This window comes from Hipposideros armiger, unplaced genomic scaffold, assembly GCF_001890085.2.
Source record: "Hipposideros armiger isolate ML-2016 unplaced genomic scaffold, ASM189008v1 scaffold_560, whole genome shotgun sequence".
In the NCBI taxonomy this organism is placed as follows: Eukaryota; Metazoa; Chordata; class Mammalia; order Chiroptera; family Hipposideridae; genus Hipposideros; species Hipposideros armiger.
The window spans coordinates 1,127,995-1,137,494 of record NW_017731910.1 but is presented as its reverse complement, the minus strand read 5'-3'; the positions used below and the strand labels follow the sequence as shown (position 1 = coordinate 1,137,494).

General features: G+C 39.6%; 1 pseudogene; it reads left to right on the top strand.

The window, feature by feature from the left end:
* Positions 1-6,456: 6,456 nt before the first annotated feature.
* Positions 6,457-8,156, top strand: LOC109371293 (40S ribosomal protein S12-like; annotated as a pseudogene).
* The last annotated feature ends 1,344 nt before the right edge of the window (positions 8,157-9,500 follow it).

The window sequence follows — 9,500 nt, the reverse complement described above, 5'->3', positions numbered from 1 at the left end:
TTAAAAAAAAAAATCAGAATTCATTAGTGACTTACCAAAAGGCCACGCAATAAATTAAAACTTTTGCAATTTGTTTTACATTACTGCAATTAACATCACCCCCTCATTTTCTATGTGTTAATACCACTTTAAGATATTTTAATAGATAATTTTGTTATTAGTCACAACAAAAACGTAATTTGTAATGAGCAATATTTCTTTCAGCCTTTTTTTCAAGCATTGCACAATAAAATGAGCCAGAGACCTGGGTTGGCCAGCTCTAGAATCCTAGCTAATTGGACTACAGATACTACTAAGGCAAAGATTAAGGATAAGAATGCGCTCGCATCAGCCCAGCATTACTTTTTCATTGGGGCAGCAGCAGTTCCTCGTGGTAGCAGCAGTTTAATACAGTTTGTAGTTTTCCAGCCTTATAGTACGCCAACCCCCTAGAGACATTACCAGCAGCTGGCTGGTGCCACTTCCTTAGAGATATGAGTCCCAGCCATAGGAGACCTCTCCTCCAACCTTCTAATCTTCAGTAATTTCTATTTCTTCCCTTGTTACCCTTGCCTGGCTACTTTCCACTGTTGCTACCTCCATGATAATTTTAATGTTCTCCTTTTGTCCTTTCACTTATGTGGTTAATAACTTTATAACTAGTTAAGAATTCTTTATAATAAGTTCTCTCTGTTAAAATAACTGATATGGTTTCTGTGTCCTAGCTGGGTTCTGATTAATACAGAGGTTTTCAACTCTAAAATAAAAGAATGCACTCTAGAACCTGTAGCCCTTTAATGGTAATTAAAACTGGCTAGTCTGACTAATCAAGGACAAAAATAAAATCAAGATGAGAAAAACTTTACACAAAGGTAAAGGAAGAGAATAAGATTGCACCTGTCTCCCTAGTGAGTATTCCACACTGGCCAATCTGTAATCCCCAGCATTAGAACCCCTTCACAATAGGATAGAAAGAACAGCAAACTCAGTGTTATAAAACCTGTATTATTACCTTGACCCTTCTTCTAACTGACTGTGTGATGTTGGTCAAGTTACTTAGAATTTCAGAGACTCTGTAATGAAGCAACAACATAAAATGTCCTCTAAATTCTCTTATAAGCCTAAAACACCCATGAACCTAGAGAGAAACATTGGAGCATGAGAAATACCCTACAGTAAAAACCTCTTTACAGAAATAATTTTAAAAGCATTAATATTCAAGAATTTCCAACGTGTTTTTTTTCTTTTAAAGATTTTATTGGGGGAATTAGGGAAAAAGAACATTGTGTTTTTCTAGGACCTATCAGCTCCAAGTCAAGTTGTTGTCCTTCAGTCTTAGTTGTGGAGGGCGCAAGCTCAGCTCCAAATCCAGTTGCTGCTTTCAGTCTAGTTGCAGGGGCAGACGTGGGGTGGGGGGTGCGGAGCACAGCCCACCATCCCATGTTAAAAGCATGCACTCTAACCCACTGAGCCACCTGGCTGGCCCAAGGATTTCCAAGATCTTAAATGAACGATTCAAAACTTTCCTTAGCTCGGGGCGGCCAGTTAGCTCTGTTGATTGGAGCACAGTGCTCATGACACCAAGGTTGCCGGTTCGATCCCCACATGGGCCACTGAACTGCACCCTCCACAACTAGATTGAAACAACTACTTGACTTGGAGCTGATGGATCCTGAAAAAACACACTGTTCCCCAATGGAAAACACACACACACACACACACACACACACACACATTTTAAAAAAAATTTCCTTTCCTCAGCTCTATTCTGTCTTGGCTCAAATGAGGACGTCCTACTTACTTAAAATTGTAATCTTTCCATGACTGGCACACCCAGTCTCCTTTGTCTGCTGTTTTCCCCCCAATAGCACTTTCCACCTTTTAACATACTGCCTATCCCTGCCACCAAATATAAATTCTACCCAGGCAGGGAGTTTTGTTTTGTGCATGGATGTATGCCAAGCACATAACATACGATAAGTGCTCAATTAATGTTGTTGGCTGGATGAATGAGTGAGTTCCTAATACAATTTAAAATGAAACATTCCCAACTTAAGTAACAGTTGGGAAAGCAGCTGTAACCAACTATGTTCCTTTAGTTCAGCGGTTCTCAACCTGTGGGTCACGACCACTTTGGGGGTCAAACGAACCTTTCACAGGAGTCGCCGGGTACTCGTATGTGGGCGTATTTGCATGTGGGCCTGAAGATAGATAGAGGAGTGGTGTCTCGGTTCCCAAGACCATTGAAAATATGTTTTCCGATGGTCTTAGGCGACCCTTGTGAAAGGTTGAGAACCGCTGCTTTAGTTGGTTAGATCTGCTTAGCACAGGGTTCCTTAAAATTGGAAGTATATTTTAAGTAGTTTTGTCTTTTGAAATAATACAAACCCTCTGAAAAAAAATAAGTCTGTAAACATAAGCTCACTGAACTGATCTGACCTTGTTCCCAGGAGAGAGTTCATTTAAGATCAGGAAAGTTCAAAGTCAATGAATCATAAAGCAATTAAAAGACTAAAAAGGAAATGACATTTTTTATGAACTGTGCAAATTCAAAAACCATTTAGGGTAATATTATTGTGTCAGGAATTCCTCAGGTTTGGCTTATAAAGTAAGAAAATGATCAAATGTATATATACCAGGATTGATCCAACCAGAAAAGCATTGAACCTCAAAGGAATTTGTCTTTAGGAATAATCTTCAGAACAAATTTACTAAGCGCACAAGAGAACTGAGCTCATTACTCTGCAGCCACATTTCACTTTCAACAAACTTCTCACAAGTAAGTCATTCACGAGTCTATTAATAATAAAAATAACAAAAGAATGACAGACGTAAAGCTTCAGAACTTACACATTCAGGTAGTAAGCTAACTGCTTTACATTTACTGCCTCATTTTACAAATGAGGAATTTCAGCTGCAATGAGGATAAGTAAATTGTCCTGTGTCAAATGACCAGAACTTAAACTCAACCTTTTTAGTGCTGAAGTCCATGTTCCTCACTGCAATGCTAGCTTGTCTCTGTTTCTAAAACTTAAATTTATCAGTGGAAGGAAAACTCTTTGCTACTTTTGAGGACATTCAAAACATATTTCTGTAGGCTCTGAAGACAAACACACAAAAAAAGCTCCAACAACTTATTTCTTGGCAGGCATCACTGAAATTGGTTCAGAGCTTCTTTGGGTATTTACTTTGAAAAGAATAATGCTCATTTGGGTGGACAAGTTCTGTTCACTTCTAAAAAACAAAAACGAAACAATCACCCTGTAATGCTAAAATGACACTAATAATTTTCATCCGTGAAAACACACGCACACAACTTGAGGGACTTTGTGCTTTTTCCTCTTCATATTGTCAGCATCTAGCAGAGTACCTGCCACATGATTAGTCCTCACTAAAAAAAATTAAGAAAATAAGACTCAAGAAAGAAAGAATTGCTCCAGCTAAGTCCATCTTTATGTGTGTGGCTATGCTTTAAAATGTCAAATTATTTCATTAATGGGAATTTCTCTAAGTCCATCCAACAAACAGAAACTGAGTGCCTACTATGTGTGCTCCACTTTGTATCAAGCATTAGCAGTAGTACCTCACAGAAAAGGAGACAAGATTCCTAACCTCAGAGAATTCCACTCTTCAGGGGAATGACAAGTGAGTCCTTAAATGGTCTTCCCACCACCTCTTTAATATCTTCCTCAGGCAGAGATATGAGGTGGTTAAAAGGAAAGTACCTCCAGACCTTTGATCTAGGTGATTCATTGAAGTCGATATGGAAGGAGCAATTAGATGAAACACATCCAATTTACACAGACAGTTGATGGCAAAATCAAAGCAAGAATCCAATTATTTCAGTCTACCATATTATTTTCTTAGTCCTTAAAGATCATCTCTATTTTCATCTTTCTTTCTTTCCTTAGAAGCATGCTAAAGACATTTTCAGGAATATGAGTTTCCAAAGAAATGTAGAATATTGAAAGTTCTTAACGTTACTTATTTTAGCAAGTTTATTTTGGCCTTTACTAAATGTGACTGTTTGCTCTTCAATAAACAGCAAATCCCGGGCCAGCCGAGTGGCGCGATGGTTAAGAGCTGGCTTGGGACGCCAGAGGGCCCCGGTTCGGATCCCACATATGAGGGCCAGTGACACTGCCCTCCACAGCTAAGATGCTGAACAACAGCTCAACCTGGAGCTGGGCTGCCATGAGTCGCCGGCGACGGCGTAGGCTGCACTCCCTGTGGCAGTGGGTTGCCATGGGCTACCGTATGTAGCCAGCAGTCAGCGTGAGCGGCCAGCAGTCGCAGTGAGCGGCCGTCCAGAAGCCGGTGACTGATCTGCCTAACCAGAGAAGAGCGCAATGATGGTGCCAACTTGGGCCAGTGAAGCAACATCCTCCACAACTAGATTGAAGAACAAAACGACAGCAACTAGTCTGTTCCCCTTCCCCCAATTCCCCCAGCACTGTTCCCACCCCCCCAATTCCCCAATAAAAAATTAATTAATTAATTAATTAAAAAAATAAACAGCAAATCCCACTGAGAGGTGAATAACCATAACTAGGATCCTGGACCCTCACTATAAAACAACAATTCTTCACATTTTGATGTATTTCCTTCTAGTATTACAGCAATTAATTTGCTTTACACAGTTAATATCATGCTGTCACAATTTTCTCCTGCCCTTTTCCTTGCATATTAACATAGGTATTTTCCAATGTTATTACAAACTCTTTGTAAACATACTTTATATTAAACTTTAAGCGAATGTATCATAATTTACTCAGCCATTCATATGTGGTTATTTAGACCACTTCTCGTTTTTCATTGTTATTAAATAAAGCAGAAATGAACATCTTTCTGCCTGATTCCCCCCCACCCCATACTTTAGATTATTTCTTTAAGACAGATTTCCTAAAATTTAATTGGTACAAACATATTTAAGGTATATATTGCCACAATTTTTCCTTATGCATTATAATAATTTCACTCCTCACCTATTTTACTTCACTCTTGTGAACACTACAGCCTCATTTTTCAAAATGTCTTTGCTGTTTTAACTTGCATTTCTTTGTACTTAGTGTGAACATATCATATCCTTCTTTGTTCACCAGTGTACTATTGCCCTTTGGTGTGTGAATTTGCATATTTTGCCCAGTTCTATATTAACCTTTGGGTTTTCTTGTCTATTTACATGAGCTCTTTATGTGGTAAGAATATTGACTGGCTGTGTTATTTGCAATAAACAGGTATTTGGTTAGTTGTTGCCTTTAAATCTGTATTTATTCAAAATATTTTTTATACAGAGGGTGCCATAAAATGTATCCACATTATAAGAAAGGAAAAAACTGCATTAAAATTGCAATAATATATACTGATAACAAAAGATGAATACAAGTCATGTGTATACATTTTTTTGGCACCCCGGGTATTCTTTTTAGCTTTATTTAAAACAATTATTTATCATGTCCACATCATCATTTTCTTTCATTGTCCATCACTAGTCCTTTCCAGTGTTAAAAAAAAATTCAACTGAGTAAATTTAAAGATCTAATGGGCTTTATTAAGTGATTCATGAATTGGGCAGCATCCCATCTAGCAACTAGATGGGCACTCTGAGTTGTTCAAAATGGAAGGATTTTATAGGAAGAAGGGTGGAGCAAGGGAGCGACATCTTTTCTTTGGGGGAAGAGAAGAGGAAGAGTTATTATTATGTAGATTGCCTCTTTTCTCCATGGGGCATAGAGAGGGCCTAGGTGGCAGATTACTGGTGCTTGATCAGATAATTCCATGCTGGTTGATTAATATTATTTTTCTGGGAAATGTTGAAATTGCAATTAGATCAGGTATTAAATCTAGGTTTGGAATCACTCTTTTCCTGCCACTGTGGAGTAGCAAGGAGGAGGGGGCTAGGGTGCATTCAAGATTTTGAAGCAGGGCCCAGTTGGCACCCCCACAGTAGAGACCTCTCCGAGTCCCGGGCCTCACTTTTACTTGACCTACCTATAGCTTAACAATAGATCAACCCCCTGTGGCTTGAGCTCAGAATGTCCCCTGTCCCACCCAATTCCCTGTTTTAGAAAATTACCCTGAAATTTATGATTAATACCCTTAGGCTTATTGATCACAATCTCTATGGTCTAGCATTCTTTCCAGGCTAATCCCATCATTGTTCCTGGGTTGCTGACTTCACCATAGAATCACATGGCCAAAGGGAAGACTCCATGCAGACACCTGGAACCCTCTCATACTCTCTGGAGGAACACCCAGATTTTCCCTTAAATACCCCAGGCTGGTCTGAGAATGTTAAGGCAGCTTTTGGAGGTCTTAAACCTCTGCCTTCTCAGATCACCTGTGCTCTGATAATAAACACGTATTCTATGACCCAACTCTTGAGTCGATCTATTGGCTGAGCTGTGCAGGCAGCATGAGCCCTGGACTTGTTTGGCCTCCAGTCTCAGTTTGGCTCCACCTGAAACCCACCCCCCCATGGCTGAGAAAGGCATTACTGCTAGAGGTGTAATGGACATTAATACTGGTTTACAAGAGGTGCTGAAAACCACTCTCATCTAAGATTGATATGAGCCAAACGAAAGTGCTTCTCGCTATAAAACTTTAAGTCTCCTTTTCCCTAATGTTTTAGCTCCCTAGCCCCTGGTTATAATTATTTTTCAAATCAGTTTTTTAATCATAAACAATAGATTGTTTTTAACCTGAATCATAGAAATCTACCACCTGCTTTAAATAATTACCCTAAAGCTTGTGATTTATGCTTGTTGATTATAGTCATTGTGGCCCAGACTTGTTTCCAGGCCTAGCTCCCAGGTAAACAATAACTGAATGACTTGTTAAACCAGAAGAAAGACCATAGGCTCCATGGAGCCGAACGAACTTCCCATTATTCAGTCACCCTGTGTCAATGGTTTTGAGTCCTGCTTCTTGGGCCAACACTTTTAACTCTATTAACTAAAATCTATCTTTCCTCATCTAGGCACCATTAGGATACAAGTGATGCCCCACCAAGACTTTTAGTACATCCCTACCACAGAGGTCAACATGCTCCTCCAGGTGGATTTCGCGACCCCTTTCCCACATCTAAGATCAGATAGAGCGAGAGTCCCGTGAATCCCTGATAGGTAGGGACAATGGCCACATTTAGCAGGAAAGCAGATACATAAGAAGAAATCTCCTGTCCCTCAACTTCCCGTAGAGATTTATGGGGATCACATCTCTCAAGGGGGACATAAGGCAGGCAGTTAGAGACAGGAATTGGGTCTGTGAGATGCCTGGATACACATCAGGTAACATTCCTGCACATCCAACATGGCCTACGGGAAATGACCGCCCAAAAGACTCCCCTCTCCACCCAAACTTACCCTTGTTTACCATAATCATTAGCCACTACGAGGAAGCTAAAGAATATAAAATACCTAACTAGATTAGACCATTCATACCTGCGCAGTAAAGGCTACAATGACCTTCATCTCACCTTAGCCTTACTTATTATACCACCATTATAATAGCATACATATGCCTGGAAGTTCGTTAATATCATTATAGCACACTGAATTCTGGGAAGGAACATGTGCAGTCTGAAAAGATGAGGTAATAGCCTCTTGTCAATCACAGGTATCAATCAAATAGCCCCACAATTAGAGAGGAGTTACCCATTGTAGAAAAAAAGGGATAAAAACCACTAAGGCCTCTTTAGTCAGGGCCCTTGAGCTGCTCCCTTCTGCTCCCCACCTCTCTGGAGTGTACTTTCGCTTCTAATAAACTGCCCTTTCACCACTGTCTTACTGTGTCTCATTCAGTTCTTTGCTCGAGATTCCAAGAAACTGGACACCACGCCGAGAAGGGCCTGCTCTCGGGTAACACAATGGCCTGGCACGTGGAACTCGCAAAGCTGCCAAAGCCTTAGACAAATGCCAAGGCCATCTTCGTGTGCTTGCATCCAACTGCAATGAGCCTAGGTACGTCAAGCTGGTGGAGACCCTCTGTGCTGAACACCTAATCCACCTAATTAAGGTTGATGACAACAAGAAACTAGGGGAATGGGTAGGCCTCTGCAGAATTGACAGAGGGAAATCCCGTAAAGTGGTTGGTTGCGTTGTGTGGGGGTTATAGATTATGGAGAAGAGTTTCAGGCCAAGGATGTCATCAAGGAGTGCTTCAAATGCAGGAAGTGAACAAAATAGACTTGGCTTTTTTTTTAAATCTAGGTTTGGTATCATCATGAACTTTTAGCATGAGCAATGCCATCTGCTTTTTTCTTTAAAATTAGTCACTACACTTTTACTCTTAAGTTCTTAATTTTCATTCCTGTCTTGGTATTCCATTGATCATCTTTATTAGGCTATTTGGATAAAAATACTATTTATTCAATACCAAACACTGTTCAACCCTAGGTGGAGTCTGTTATTGTGTCTATTTTAAATGATGCAGTAATCAAGGCTTTGAGAAGCTAAGTAACCTTTCCAAAGCCACTCAACTAAGTGATGAGGTGGGACTTCAAACCCTCCTGAGCTCCACTTCATTCTCACCTTCCCCTTCATCTTACTCCTTTGTCCTCTCTCCCATTAATTCTGTAATCCATTTAAAAAAGCCTTGTGCTATTACGATAGATTTATTTTAATAGAGGAGGGTGACTTACTCTTAGTGGTGTTTTTCTAGTGGAGTTTTAAGGCTAATATAAGTTAGAGAGTTTTCAAAGCACCCTAATGATAATTTAGGCAGCCGGCTTACTAGCCTAACTTCCATAAAGTTGTCTCTGATATCCAACTCTCGATACTTAACACTTTTGACAAGTATTTATTGAATCTTTATTTTTTGTAAGTTGCTGTAAACAATAATAAATAACAAATGAGAGGTGTAGCTAATGAGCAGAATTGGGGATGGGTAGAAATCACTTCTGACTGGTGTAGACAAAAGAGTTCAATGAGGTGTAAAATTAGGCCTCTATTTGGCACTGACTTGACACAAAGCTAAGTCACTTAATTTTAAATTAAGTCAACTTATTATCTGATTACCATTTCAATGTTTCAGCATTGGCTAAATAATGTCAAGAGAAATAACCACTTTGGAGATGACTAGAGTTACATTGAGAGTCAGTGCATGTGTGCATAGAAGCAATCTGATATAATCCAATGTGAGTTTAGGTACAGTCATTCAATGTCCCTTGTCATTAAGACAGTCACATGTCCTTTACATGTAAAAAATCAACTATACCCAAATGTGTAGGTCCTTTATTGTTGTTGCCACAACTGAGTCATTTATCCTGCTCTTTGGACTAGAAATCCTAGGTATATTCCTTATCTGACTCAGGTCAATTGAGTTTATCAACATGAATGTGCATTCCTTCTTTCAGAGAGTTGAACCTTTAATTCAAACTCAGATTGGCTAAATAGAGGAACTGGGAGAAGTAGGGGAAATGAATTATGGAAGAGATCAGAGAAAGAAACACACAGGATTTAAAACAAAAGAGGCATAGGAAGAACCTCCTGAAGAATTAAATATTGCTTCTTAGGAGAAGA